The sequence below is a fragment of the Monodelphis domestica genome, chromosome 3 (assembly GCF_027887165.1).
Source record: "Monodelphis domestica isolate mMonDom1 chromosome 3, mMonDom1.pri, whole genome shotgun sequence".
NCBI lineage: Eukaryota > Metazoa > Chordata > Mammalia > Didelphimorphia > Didelphidae > Monodelphis > Monodelphis domestica.
In genome coordinates, this window is record NC_077229.1 from 347,027,529 (window position 1) to 347,042,744 (window position 15,216).

The following is a 15,216-nucleotide window of genomic DNA, read 5'->3' on the forward strand; positions in this document are numbered from 1 at the left end:
GTTGTTTTTCTTTAATGTTACCTTTAATCATTTGGTTTAAAAACCTGAGTCATCATTAACACTTCCTACTCCCAGTCATCATTATCTAGATATTTTCTTTATAATATCACTTGCAGAAATTTTTCTTCAAAACCTGACTCATTCTAACTCCACTATCACTGTCTTAGTGTAAATTTGCTAATTTATTGCTAATATCTTGCTAATTTATTCTTGGACTACTAAAAATTACTCCCCACCTGATCTCACATCCATTTGTTTTCCCTCATGCAAGCTGTCAAAGGTAACACATATATTTTTCTTCTTAAAATGTCCCTTTTTTGGGATAGCTAGGTGGCTTAGTGGATAGAGAGCCAGGCCTGGAGATGGGAGGTTTTGGGGTTCAAATTTAACCTCAGACAAGTGTGGCCCTGGGCAAGTCACTTAAAACTAATTACTTGACCTTTAGTGCTCTTCTTGCTTGGAACCAATACTTAGTATTGATTCTAAGACAGAAGTTAAGGGTTTAAAAAAAAAGAAAAAAATGTCATTCTCTTGCTGGGAAACTTCAGTAGTTCTCAACTGACTCTCAATATGGAATCTACCTTATTGTCTTGCTTTATTTCTTATTGCTTCTACACACGAATACTTTGGGTTTTTAGAAATATGGCCATATGGGAAGAGTGTAAAATCTAGAGTCAGGGGACATCTCCCATCAGCAAAGGAGGAGGAAGAGGAGCTGTTTGTTACAACAGCAGTAGGCTGAGGGACCACCTAAACTCAGGACCAGTGTAGTATTTTGCAACATACCTTGGAGACTTTGCTATTCATCTAATCAATCTCCTACCTCCTGCTTCCCCCAATACCCCCCACCTCCAATCTCTCTTTTATTAATCAGTCAAAATCACTGGCTCCTTAGGAAGAAACTATTCCATCATCACCATTTGATTACAAATTCAGTATCCCTTTTCTCTCTCATCTACTGGGTCATTCCCTACTGCTTCAGCATAACCAGGTCTCTCCAATACTTAAAAAACAAAAAACACAACAAAACAAAAAAAAACCCCAAGAAACAACTTTTACTAACAACTTCCATTTTCTCAAGTTTTCCTCTTATTATTCAGATGAAACTGCTCTCTTCAGGTACCAGCAAGCTCTTAAGTGCTGCATTGGATGCTGATGACCAACCTCTCCACCTGGGTATTGTGAATCTTAAAAGCTTCTCAGACTATACCTTAGAAGATTTGGTTAAGCTATTCCCCATTTTTAATAATAGAGGTACTTGATCAGGAATGTATTGAGAACTTTAAAATTACTTCACCCTGCTCAGACAGTGCCTTAGGGGAAGATAAAGTTGTAAAATTCCTGAGTGAACAATGAAAAGTCCCCAACTCATAGTTATAGTGAAGCAAAAATCCTAAGCTAGGTGGTCTATTTTTAGATCTAATACAAAAGGGTGCTAAGTACCTACAAAGGTTAAATTAATCACTAAAAGGTCAAGCAACTCACAAAAGGCAAGCTTAGCAAAAGAGATGTGAAATGCTCAGAAGATATAATATACCCAGAGAAGGTGAGAACTAAAGAGTGATGGGAACTAAGAATGGGCAGTCCTGGGTAAAAGCGTCTACTATGATTGGTAGATGTGAAAATTTAGGGGAGGTGACATAAGAGAAAATTCTCTTTAAAAGGAGCTCTCTGAACTCAGTTCAGAGTTCAGGAGTTCAGAGGAGGGTCTCTGAACTCAGTTCAGGAGTTGAGGATTTCAGTGAAGGACTGGAGCTTGCTTGGGACGATCTTGTGGTGAGTGATAAAGACTGACTCTCTCCCTCTCTCTCCTTTAATTCCTTCATGTGATTTAATTGAAATCTCCATAAAACCCAGCTAACTTGGGTATTTTCATATTTGGGAATTTTTCCATGGTGACCACTTATTTTTTATTTAAATCAAGACACTAAAAATTATCTTTACAGTTTGGCCGAAACCTTTACAGTTTTGGCAATTCAGTCTTGGTAAATCATATTTTCATGGTTACAATATTCTTTCCTCTCTGAATTTTCATGACATCAACTCTCTCCTCATGCTTCTCCTATTTGTGTGTTCCTTCATCTTCTCTGCTGGCTTATCATTCTCATTTCTTGAAGTTCTTCCCTGGATTTTTTTTCTCCACTCCTCCCTTCACATTTTAGCTTTTTCTCTGTTTCCCTGTCTATCCCATCTCACCCTTCATCTATACTTTTCTCTCCTCTGCATTAGTTTCTATGGATTTAATTCAGATTTCAAATTAAATTTCAGATTAAATTTAGATTTAATTGAATTCAGATTTGTCATAGATGTGTACACACACACACACACACACACACACACACACATTTTTTTTTTTCAGTATACTCTCCTGAGCATCAGTCCCATATCAATCATCTATTGGACATTTGAAACTAGATGTTCTAAAGACATCACAGACACAATATGTCCCAAAATGAACCCCTGCCCCACCCATACTCCTTTCTTCCAATTTTCCTTGTTTATTTTGAAGGCACTATCCTTCTATTCCCCGTTTATAAGCTAGTCATTATCTTTTTGACTTTTTACACTCATCCCACATAGTCATTTGGTTGCCACATCTTGCCTTTTCTATCTTTACAATATTTCTTGCATTATCTCAAACCCTTCCTCTTTGACTCACAGAGCTCTCACCTTAGCTCTTCCCTTATTGCAACAGCTTTCTAATGGATCTCCCTGCTTCAAGCCTCTTCTCACTGCAGTCCATTGTCCACTCTGCTATCAAAGGGATTTCCCCTAAGAGCTTCTCTGACCATGTCATTTTCCTACTTATGGATTCTGGTGGTATCTGGTTAGCTTCTAAAGTCCTTCCCAACATGGCCACAACTCCTTTCCAGCCTGAATGCTGTGTCTCCTCTGAGTGGCCTTCTTTCTAGTCTTCACACACTCCAACTTTTTTCTCTGTGCCTCTGAACTGGCATATGCCCAGCATGCACTCCCCTCTCTTCACCTCTGTTTCATAGAATCCCTCTCTTCTGCCTTGGAACTGATACTTGGTATTGATTCTAAGACAGTAGGTTAGGACTTAAAGAAGATAAAAGACTTCAAAATCAAAGAGTCTGTTTATTTTATTGATTTATTTATTACAACCCTTACCTTCTGTCTTAGAATCAATATTTTGTGTTGGTTCCAAGGCAGAAAAGCAGTAAGGTAGTGGGTGTTAAGTGCCTTTGCCTAAGGTCATGCAGCTAAGAAGTATCTGGGGCCAAATTTGAACCCAGGACTTTCTATCTCTTGGCTGGCTCTCCATTCACTGAGTCAGCAGCTGCACCCATGGATACTTTAAGGGTTGACCAGGTGTAGCTATAATTTATACTTCCCCACTGGGTTATCTTCATGAGCAAAAAGGAATTGGGAAGGGGAAGAGGCAATAAGATTTATTTAATAGATAAAGATTAACCTATAGGGGACTCCTGTTCTACTTCTTAGACTAGCCTTGAACATTTTCTAAACCTGTCCAAGTTCCTCCTATATTCTTTGATTTTTTCCTCTTATGAGAAACTCTTAAGCACCATTAGAGGCCATCTAGTCCAAATTCCCCATCTGCACATGAACTCCCTCTGCCACTTTGTCTGTCACATGGACAGCCAGCAATTGTTCAAACATTTCCATTGACAAATTATTTAATATGATGATGATAAAGCATTGGACTCTTTCTATGTGCCAGACTCTGGGCTAAGTGGTGGGAATACAAATATGAACCAGCAAGCAAGTCCCTGCCTTTGAGGCACTTATGTTCTAATTGGGGAAGCTGGCAATATAGGGGGTTGCTGAGAGATATAGGGGGAGGCAATACACAGAAATGACCAGGAAGTGATTTGTTCCCCTTGTTCCTGGCTAGAAAAGGCCAAAGCATATTTTTCCTGGTTTCTTTTCCGGGATTTAGTAGCAAGGTCCAAATAGAAAATGGCCTGGAATGCAAGCAGCATAATTTGGAAATGGCCTTATTTCGTAAGGAAGAAAATGCTTAGCTTTAATTGTTCTTGTTATAGTAAATGCTGTCTCTTTATACTTTCCATTCTCTTCTGGATAATTATTTTTCCTCTGCACTTAAAAAAATTAATTTTAAAGTTTTTTGTTGTGTTTTATTTTTATATTACAAATAATTAGATTATTCTCACTTTGTGAGAGGTTCCTTGTTACAAAATAAAATAATTAAGTAAAACAAATTACATCATGATTTCAAAACTAAAAGTGCAAGCAACATTTCATTTCAGTAGCACCCTCACCTCTATTTTATTTCCTTTCCATCAACCCATCGAATAGAAAAAAAATTCTTGTAACAAGTATGATTAGTCAAGCAAAATATATACCTTCAGTGGATATGTTCAAAAACATGTCTCATTCTACACCAGTGGTATCAAACTTAAATAAAAATAGGTACATAAGAATCCCTGGGGTGCCACAAATTGACTTCATTTTTAAATGTAGTTTTTATCTATTTTTAAAAATTATATTTTCATTTATTTTGTTAATTATTTCCACATTACATTTTAATCTGGTTTGGTCAGAAGTGTTGTGGGCCATGTGCTTAACAGCTCAAAATTCTGTTACATCTCTGTCATGAATCTCATCAGTCCTCTGGCATCATGAATAGTTATTGCATCCATTAAAGCTCTTATAGCTTTTAAAAGTTATTTATTTTTACATTGTTGTGATTGTATTAAATTATTCTCCTGGTTCTGCTTTACTTCATTTCTTTGGTTCATAGAAATCTTTCCATGTTGTTTTGCTAGAGTCAATTTCTTCATTTCTTGTAGCATATTCATACTCCACATTCTTATACCACAACTCATTCAACCATTTCTCAGTTGTTGGATATCTTCTTAGTTTCCAGCTCTGTGCCACTTCAAAAGGAGCAGTAATAAAAATTCTTACGCATGAAAAACTTTTTTCTTCTTTTCATCTTTTTTGGGTATAAGCCCAACAGTAGTATAACTGGATCAAAGGGACCACACTTTTAGCAACTTTTCATGTTTGATTCCAAATTGCTTTCCAAGAATGGTGGTACCCATTCTTGACTCCACAAAAAGTACATCAGTGTGCCTGTTTGTTTCTACCAGAGACCCTTCGACCTTAATCAGTTTATTTTTTTGTGGCTGTCATCTTTGCCATTCTGATCAGTGTGAGGTGGAGTCTTAGAATTGTCTTAATTTGCATTTCTCTGGTTAGTGATTTAGAGCCTTTTTTTTTCATATGGCTGAAGATAGCCTAGATTTCTTCCATTGAGAATTTCTCATTCATAGCTTTAGACTATGTCAGTTGGGAAATGTCCCTTATAAGTTTGAATAAGTTTCTTATTAATTTTGGACAAGAGACTTTTATCAGTGAAAATGCTGCAGTGATCTTGTCCCTGTTTTTCTTTTAATCATAACTTTATTAGATTTATTAGTGCAAAAACTTTTTAATTGTATGTAATCAAAATGATCCATTTTGCTATTTGTGATCCTCTTTATTTTTTGTTTGGTAATGAGCTTTTCTCCTATTCATAAATCTATGAGTAATTTTTCTGTTTCTCTAATTTGTTGATGATGTGACTTTTTATATCTAAGTCACATACATATATGTGAAATATTGGTCTAAATCTAATAATTCTAATTTTTCTTCCCAGTTTAGAGAAGCACATACTACAAGAAGTATATCATGATTTCCCCTAGTTGTTAATTTTCTATTCCTCCCAATTACCTTCCATTTTATCCTTATCTTTGTCATTGTTTCCTGAGTCTTGAAGAATCCTTAAACATAGTAGACATTTCACACACACACATTTTTAAAAATTTAAAACCCTTACCTTCTGACTTAGACTCAAAACTAACTACTGGTTCTAAGGTAGAAGAGCAGTTAGGGTTAGGCAATGGGGGTTAAGTGACTTTCCCAAGGTCTCATAGCTAGGAAGTGTCTGAGGCCAGATTTGAACTCAGGACCTCCTGTTTCTAGGCATGGCTCTGTCCACTGAGCAACCCAGTTTCCCCCAACATTTGTTATTTGTTGAACTGAATTTAATTGCCTGGCTATTCCTACTTAGACCTAGATTAATCCAATTTCTTTAGTTCTTATTTCTTAATTGCTTTTCAGACATCTGGAACTGAATGTCCAATAGACATTTTAAACTAAACTCTTCTAAAACTGAACTTACTTTTTTTTCCTTCTAAGCCTTATTCCTCTTCTGTTAACTTCAAGGGCTATATACCATCCTCTCAGTCCTTCAGGCTCAAAAATTAGGAGTCATCCTGGATTCTTCATGATCTCTCAACCAACCCTCTTCCCCCACCCATATTCAAATTATTGTTAAGGCTGGTCAGTTTCACTTTTGCAACAGATCTCCAATATGGCAGCCACAGATCTCCAGTATGGCAGCAACAGATCTTTAATATGGCACCATCCATCCTCTCACAGTACTATTGCTCCATGCCTGGTCTATTGCAAAAGGCTGCTGGTGGCTCTGCCTGCCTCAATGCTTTCCCTACTCCAATTGATCCATCTTCCCCTTCAGTCATTAAAATGATTTTTCAACACAGATTTCCACACAAAGCACAGATTTGATCATGTCACCCACACTGTCCACTCAATAAACGCCAGCGACTTCCTATTGCCTTCAGGATCAGATTACAACATGCTCTGTTTGGCATTTACAGCCCTTAATAACCTAGCTCCCTCCTCCCTTTCCAGTTTCCTTATACCTCACTCTCCCATCATGTACTCTTCATGACAGCAAAACTGGCCTCTTGGCCGTTCCACAAACAATATTCTCCATCTCTGGACTCTGGGCATTTTCTGTTCCCCATGTGTGGAGTGCCCTCCTTCCCCTTGCCAACTTCTGACCTCCCAGGTTTCCTTTAAGTTCCAAATAAAATCCCATCATTTACTGGAAGCCTCTTCATTCTAGTACCTTCCTCAGTTAATTATTTCCTATTTATTCAGTATAGCTTTGTATTTGCTTGCATGTTGTCTTTTCCATTAAATTATAAGCTTCTTGAGGTCTTTTTGCCTCTTTTTGCACCTACCATAGTGTCTGAGGACACTTGATAAATGTTTATTTGTTAAATGATTGAATTAGCAGATGAAGATTTGGGAAGCCTTAATACTCTTGATTATCTTGAAATGTTCCAGTATTTCTGGAGAGTTTTTAAGACTGGTACTGAATATAGTGGGATGATTGCCTCCCTTGTTCTGCATATGAGATTTCTATTAAATAGCATCTCAAATTATATGAACTTTTTTGGCTGGCAGCTCATACTACTACTGATTTATGTTGAGGTTTAAGACAAGTAAAACTTGAACTCTGGCATCCAGATACATCTCCTTTATTACATATTTCTTTAAGGTTGTTTTTTAAAGACTTAAGTGCAGAAGAATTTCCAGGAAACTTCCTAGGCCCACTGTGGGTCAGTGGTATCCCTCTTCACCAAACTCTAAACTCCCAAGATACAGATAAGGTTTGCAATATCACATTTCTACATTATCTTTTATGTTCTTCACATTAACTCTGGGAGCACCTGAAACTGCAATTACCTCTATTTTGTTGGTGAGGATCAAATATAGGTTGTTACTTTCTTATGGTCAAACAAGTAATAAGTAAAATTTATTTACACTAAATTAATTTGTGGAGGTGGGAGTTGAACCTAGGTTTCATCTGTTTTTTAGTTTAAAGTTCTTTATTCTACCCATACTATGATTTCGGCAATTAATGAAATTCTCTGGTGATATCCGTTGCATTGTTGTGTTCTGTATAAATCATAGAGATAAAGATGTAATATATAAATGTTTCAATTACATATTTATTTATAATTTGTATTTTATTATCATATTTATAATTTATAATATAAATACCTATAACTTATCTTTAAATACATACGTTATAGAGATAAATACAAAATTTTCTCTAATATGGAGATAGATATTAAATATATATGTGTGTTTATAAGATACAAATGTATAGGCAGCTGGGTAGCATAGTAGATTGAATGTTGGACCTGTAGTCAGGAAGATTTGAGTACAAATTTGGTCTCAGACAATAACTGACTCTATAATTCTGGCCTCACCACCTAGCTTCTGTCTGCCTCAGTTTCCACTCTTGTAAAATGGGGAAAATATCATTGCCTCCCAGGATTGTTATGAGAATAAAATGAGATAATATGTGGGAAGTACCTTGAAAAACTTTAAAACAGTATATAAATGCCTTATATTTTTTATTTTAAATTTTCATTGGATTATACAAGATCACAAGGTAGGAACTCAGGAAGAATAGGTGGCCTGATTGAGAATTGTGTTATTAGTTATAGTGTCTTTTCTTTTTTATGTATATATCTGATAGATGACCCTGATGAGTGTAGGACAGATGTTGGAGGCAGCATCAGTGTCAGAAATAGAGAAGATTTCTTAGAGCTGATGTGATGGATTCCTCCACTACCTGGAGGACTGTGCTGGCTCTGTATCTTTAGGTAATTTAATTTAACCTCTCTGGGCTTCAATTTTCTTCTACAAAGTAAAGAAGCATTCTATAGTGAAAAAAATGTTGGGCTTTGAGTTGGAAATCTTACAGTCAGAGATTATTTTGTTTTCTCCTTTTGTCACCTTAGGAAAGTCTCTTCTACTCTTTGGACTCTCATTTTTCTCATTGGTAAAATGAGGGAGTTTAAATAGATGACCTAAAATTATTTCTAGAATCCTTAGTACATAATTCCATGAGGATTAGCCCAGTTCATTTATTTTATTTTTATTTTATTTTTTTGGTGAGTAAAAAATTTTTTTGGAAAGCAAGTGTTCTGTGGTTTTGATGTTATGCATCTTTAATTGGATAGACTGGATCTTTAAGTGCTAAGGTTCTAGGACCTATGACTAACCGACTTTCTTGATTTGATTCTTCTCAGTACCATTACCAACAGGTTTGATTTAGAGGCAAATTGAAAATTAGATTAGTTTCTGTCTTTATTTATGATCTTAGTCAGGAACTTATTCTTGGATTTATAGATATCAGGGTCAATTTAGATCCTGAAGAGGTTAAAAAAAAAGTTAACATCTGCATTTAGTTTTCCCATTACTGAGCTTTAATTAATTATACAAAATAAATTTAATATAACATGAAGAATGATCACCAATAAACAAAATTAAATCACACTTATTAAGATAAATGAGGGAAATACATTTGGGAAAGCAAGAGCTTTAATTTTCTTTTGATAAGGTTTGTTTACTTGCTAAATCACAGTTCCATCAGCTGCAAAACTCCCAGTAATTAGTATGAATTAGTTAGGAGTTGCTATACTAGTCTCTCCATTGATTCAGTTTCTTCATTCAAAACAAATTGGCATTATTCTAGTTATTAGGAAATTGTTTTAAAGCATATGTTAGATGGTTGACCTCCCTCCCTCTCTCCCTCCCTTCCTCCCTTCCTCCCTTCTTCCTCCCTTCCTCCCTCCCTCCCTCCCTTCCTCCCTCCCTCCCTCCCTTCCTCCCTCCCTCCCTCCCTCCCTCCCTCCCTCCCTCCCTCCCTCCCTCCCTCCCTCCCTTCCTTCCTTCCTTCCTTCCTTCCTTCCTTCCTTCCTTCCTTCCTTCCTTCCTTCCTTCCTTCCTTCCTTCCTTCCTTCCTTCCTTCCTTCCTTCCTTCCTTCCTTCCTTCCTTCCTTCCTTCCTTCCTTCCTTCCTTCCTTCCTTCCTTCCTTCCTTCCTTCCTTTCCTCCCTCCCTCCCTCCCTCCCTCCCTCCCTCCCTCCTTTCTTCCAAGGAAGGAGAACATTAAGGGCTAGGCAATGATGGGGGTTAAGTTACCATGGCCACGCAGCTAGGAAGTGTCTGGGGTCATATTTGAATCTAGGACCCTCCTGTCTCTCAGCCTGGCTCTTAATCCACTGAGCCCCCTCACTGCCCTAGTGACTGACCTTTCTTAATATACTTTTTGCATAACTAGGGTTTCACATTGCTGATACAGGAATGTTTTAAGGTCTTTCATGTGATACAACCCCTAGGAGATAGATACTTCAGTCATGGTCATCATACAGATGAAGAAACTGAAGCTGACACAAATTAAATGAGTTACTCTTGATCAGACAGTTATGTCTCAGAGGCAAGAATACACACCCAACAAACTTTCCCCCATATCTATCACATAGCCTGCTTTCCTTAAGTGTTAAAAAGCACAAGGCATTTACATGCTCTTTGTTTTTAAATGGATTTTAGCAAACTTTTACTAGCATTTAGACATTAAATGATACTTGGATTGTCAAATGGGCTTTTTTTTCATGCTTTAAGCTTAAGTATTTCAAAAGACTCTTTTCTTCTGAAGGAATAAAAAAGTTCTCCGGTTCTGATAATGTTATAGAAATATTTCAATTCCCAATTTTGTAACCCAGCAGGGAATTTTGCTTTTGAAAGACAATGTAATACTAGTAACAGTGTAAGTCAGAATATTGTAGTTTTGATCTTTCAAAATGTTGTATTAATATTTTTTGAAATAGTTGGTAACAAATAAGCCTAAACCATTAACACTGCTTCATTTTTGAAAATGTGCTAGAAGAGATGTTATAATACAGAAAATTTTTTTCAGAAATTTTTTTGTGTATCATATGCTCTTGACCACAAAACTTAAGATCAATGGTACCAAAACAGGCATTTGCCCAAGGACATAAGATGCAAGATTCTAGCTAATAATGTCTCTGGGTGTTTATTTTGTGATGAGGAAGGAAGCAAGCATTTATTAGGTGTCTACTGCATTCCAGACTACAAAAAACTTCATAAAAATTAAAACCTTTGATCTTCACAACAATCCTGGGAAGTAGATGCTATTGTAATCTGCATTTTACAGTTGAGGAAACTGAGGCAGTCACTTAATGACATGCCCAGAATAACACAGCTAGTCAAGTGTGTGGTATGAAAATTCACAGACTCATGTGAACAGTAATAAGACATTCAAAATCTTCAAATGTGAGGGGCCCCCATTTTCTTTTCAATTCTAAAGTCTTTCATACTCTTACAGCATACTATTATTCTTACTTTACAGATGGCAAAGTGGAATCAGAAAAACATTTAGTGATTTGGCCCTGAGACGAGACCCCAAAGTTCCTGACTCCTAACCTAATGTCATTTAGAAACCTGACTTTGCTGCCTCTTCCTTCAATTTAAGGTATAGTGAACATTAGGAGTATGGGGGCTGAGCATGAGTTTTGTGTGATCCTGAAATAGTCCATTCTAATTGATTATCTTAATTAGGGTCATAGATGTGCATTTCTATGTATATATTTCAAAAATAGGCTCCTATTACCCCACAAAAAACCATTGTATTCAGGTATGGACCCTAAAACAAAAAGATGACAGCTCCTCAGAGCATCCATGGCACAAAAGCTCTCTGGTGGAGGTAACCAAGTGTTTGAGGCTTGGGTTGATACCATCAATAATAGCTGAAAACTGTTGGAAGACTGAGCATTGCCACTGTCATTTTTTGCATTTGCTTCCTATTGTTTATGGTCTTTGAATTTATGAGTCCTATTTTGTATCTATAACATCCATTTTCTGAGAAATTTCAGAAATTAAAAAAAAATATAGTTATGGGCAGTTATAATTAATTTGGGAAATAGTCCCTACCTATACCAGTGACTTTGAAGGATCAAGCCTCTAATTATATCAGTGTCAGTTTCTTTTAAAGCTCCTGCCAGAGTGAGATTTGGGTTTTTCTAGTTCTAGGGTAAAGGGGTTCTTGTAGCCCATATTTGGTTAAAGAGGAGCTGGCTTTCATTCAATGGCAGAAGATGCCATGTATGCAAGAGTCTTTCCTTTTCATTTAGAGATGTTCAGAAATTTTTTTAGAAGGAGAATAACATCTTTTGATTGAAACTACTTAACTGTTTTGACAATTGATAGTTAAAAATCTGAGCACATTAAATGTTTATTTATTTGGACTCCTGATTGGTCTTCCTACTTTGTCTTTTCTCCACTCCAATTCTTCCTTCACAAAATTACCAAAGTGATTTTTCTTAAGTGAAGATTTTACTATTATATTTCTCTAATCAAGAAACTCCAATGGCTCCCTATTTTCTCTAGGATAAAATATAAATTTTTATATTTTATATTTATATATTGATTTTTTTAAAAGACCTTCACTACCTGGCCTTCAACATACTTCTGCAACATCTGTGGCCATTATTTCTTTTTTCTATTGTCTGTGCACCACCAAAATTGGCATTCCATCTCCATCTTGCATCTCCATGCTTTTGTATTGGCCATTGGCCATGCCTGGAATGCACTCCTTTGCACTGCTCCCGAGTCTCAGAAAATTCCTCATTTCCCTAAAGACATAGATGTGATTCCTAACTCCTCCATCTGTTTTAGGATTAATTTGTTATACATTAAAGTTTTAAAAATATGCTGTTTAGTACTTTGGGACTTTTAAAATTAGTTTACAATCTATGGACCTTTTTTTTTTTAATTTTAATATTATTTTATTTGGTCGTTTTCATACATTATTCACTGGAAACAAAGATCGTTTTCTTTTCCTCCCCTCCCCTCCCCCCCCCCCCCCCCCCCCCCCCGCCTTTCCCTCTCCCATAGCCGACGCATGATTCCACTGGTTATCACATGTGTTCTTGACTCGAACCCATTTCCCTGTTGTTGGAGTTTGCATTATAGTGTTCATTTAGAGTCTCTCCTCAGTCTTATCTCCTCCAACCCTGTAGTCAAGCAGTTGCTTTTCAGAGGTGTTTTTACTCCCACAGTTTATCCTCTGCTTGTGGGTAGTATTTTTTTTTTAGATCCCTGCAGATTGTTCAGGGATTGCATTGATACTAATGGAGAAGTCCATCACCTTGGATTGTACCACAATGTATCAGTCTCTGTGTACAATGTTTTCCTGGTTCTGCTCCTCTCGCTCTGCATTACTTCCTGGAGGTTGTTCCAGTCTCCATGGAACTTCTCCACTTTATTATTCCTTTTAGCACAATAGTATTCCATCACCAACATATACCACAATTTGTTCAGCCATTCCCCAATTGAGGGGCATCCCCTCATTTTCCAATTTTTGGCCACCACAAAGAGCGCAGCTATGAATATTTTTGTACAAGTCTTTTTGTCCATTATCTCTTTGGGGTACAAGCCCAGCAGTGCTATGGCTGGATCAAAGGGCAGACAGTCTTTTATCGCCCTTTGGACATAGTTCCAAATTGCCCTCCAGAATGGTTGGATCAATTCACAACTCCACCAGCAATGAATTAATGTCCCCACTTTGCCACATCCCCTCCAGCATTCATTACTTTGCATAGCTGTCATGTTAGCCAATCTGCTAGGTGTGAGATGATACCTCAGAGTTGTTTTGATTTGCATCTCTCTGATTATAAGAGATGTAGAGCACTTTTTCATGTGCTTATTAATAGTTTTGATTTCTTTGGCTGAGAATTGCCTGTTCATGTCCCTTGCCCATTTGTCAATTGGAGAATGGCTTGATTTTTTGTACAATTGATTTAGTTCTTTATAAATTTTAGTAATTAAACCCTTGTCAGAGGTTTTTATGAAGATTGTTTCCTAATTTGTTGCTACCCTTCAATCTATGGACATTTTAATGAAATTACAGGATTTTATTAAATATTTATAGGAAGTTATAGGTGTTATATTTTTTGCTTTTTTTGTCATATGTTTTTCATATCTATTCCTTATTCAATGGGTAGTGTTTGCTCAGGAATGTAATCCTCAATTATAATATTTTCATCCTGGGGAAATGTAGTATATTTTATGGTGGTTCACTTTGACATGGTATCCAGGCATACAGTATGGTGAAAAAAGTAGGATTAAGTTAATTAGGATTTAAATTACATATAATTTATATATATATAATTAGGATTTAAAGTAAAAAGGCCTTATTTAATGTGATTCAGACTTTTCATGTTCAAATCCAACTTATCCAATTCAATGAATTTTTACTATCATTTCTTTGATATTTGCTTTCAGTTTTTGATTTTTTTTTATTTGGATTTGCTTTGTAGTTGGCCATAGTCTTTTTCAGTTCTAAAATGACTTTACCCAACAGTCACTACGTGACTAGTTTTCTTCTCTGTTTTCTTTTTGAACAATTTTTTTAAAAAGCCTTATTCTGTGATATAACATTGTGTGCTTAATTTCTTGTCTTTTAGCCTATGTTGATAGTTCACTTTACCTTTGGGTAAGAGAGGAGGTAATCAGTTGTCATATCATCGGAAGTCACAAATAGCCATAAGTTTTGGATAAACAAAAGAAAATTATCAATTGAAATTTTATGCATGAGAATTGTTGAGTAATGGGGATATTTGTCACCAATTTTAAAGTGACCGTGTTAACTTGAAATAGAAATAAGCCTTAAGAGTGCTATGCCAGGGGCAGCTAGGTGGCACAGTGAATAGAGTGCCAGGCCTGGAGTCATGAGGATGTGGGTTGAAATGTGACCTCAGATACTTCTTCATTTCACTTAACCCTGTTTGCCTGACCCTTGCCCTTTTGTGTTAGAGTTGTTACTAAGACAGAGTTAATATACCCAAATTCTCTTGTTGAGAAAACAAAAATTTTTTCTTCTGTGTCCCAAAATATCAATTAATTATGACCTTTTTTGTAGTAATGATGACTTAGTGTGCTAATATCAGCAATGGAATAGAGTGCATTTTGGGGAGATTATTCAGTATTCTGATTTAGGGAATTCACAAAGAATTCTGAAAGGCACATGAGATCTCAAGGGGAAAAAAATAGCATTGCTTTTATGCTAACCAGAATATGTCATATAAATTAATACTATAGAGAGCAATTACCTCATCACGATTTAGAGTCAAATATTTACTTTTGTTCTACAAGCAATTTTCTTTTGATTTTTAAGAGAGAATTCTAGTTAATAATGAATCAAACATACTCAATTTAGTACTGGTTAATTCATTTAGGAAATCTAGATATTGAAATCTGAGGTGGGAAATTTTAATTTGATGTTATTAAACTTGTGTCACTTTTAATTATTGTTATACAAAAATAGCTACAGCTACATATATACATTGCATATGTTCATCTGTATGATTAGATATGGATTAGGTTAAGAATTTTATATTGAAAAAACATATGCTGCCATATGTGCTACAGGTATTGGAATAATGAGAGATGAAGTGTAGGAATTCTATGTTACAGTTGGGTAGAATGTTAGTGCTTTATAGAGAATGACAAGTAAGGCATTCAGGCATTCAAAAGGTTC

At 36.1% G+C, this 15,216-nt stretch overlaps 1 protein-coding gene across 5 annotated transcripts in view; it reads left to right on the top strand.

Moving 5' to 3' along the window:
* RNF152 (ring finger protein 152) overlaps positions 1-15,216 on the top strand; it is a 114,843-nt gene that overhangs the window by 29,396 nt on the left and 70,231 nt on the right. For all 5 annotated transcript variants that reach the window (XM_056824250.1, XM_056824248.1, XM_056824246.1 and 2 more), the window contains one exon: positions 11,029-11,151. The gene's annotated coding sequence lies outside the window, so the exon portion shown is untranslated. The remainder of the gene's footprint in view (positions 1-11,028; positions 11,152-15,216) is intronic.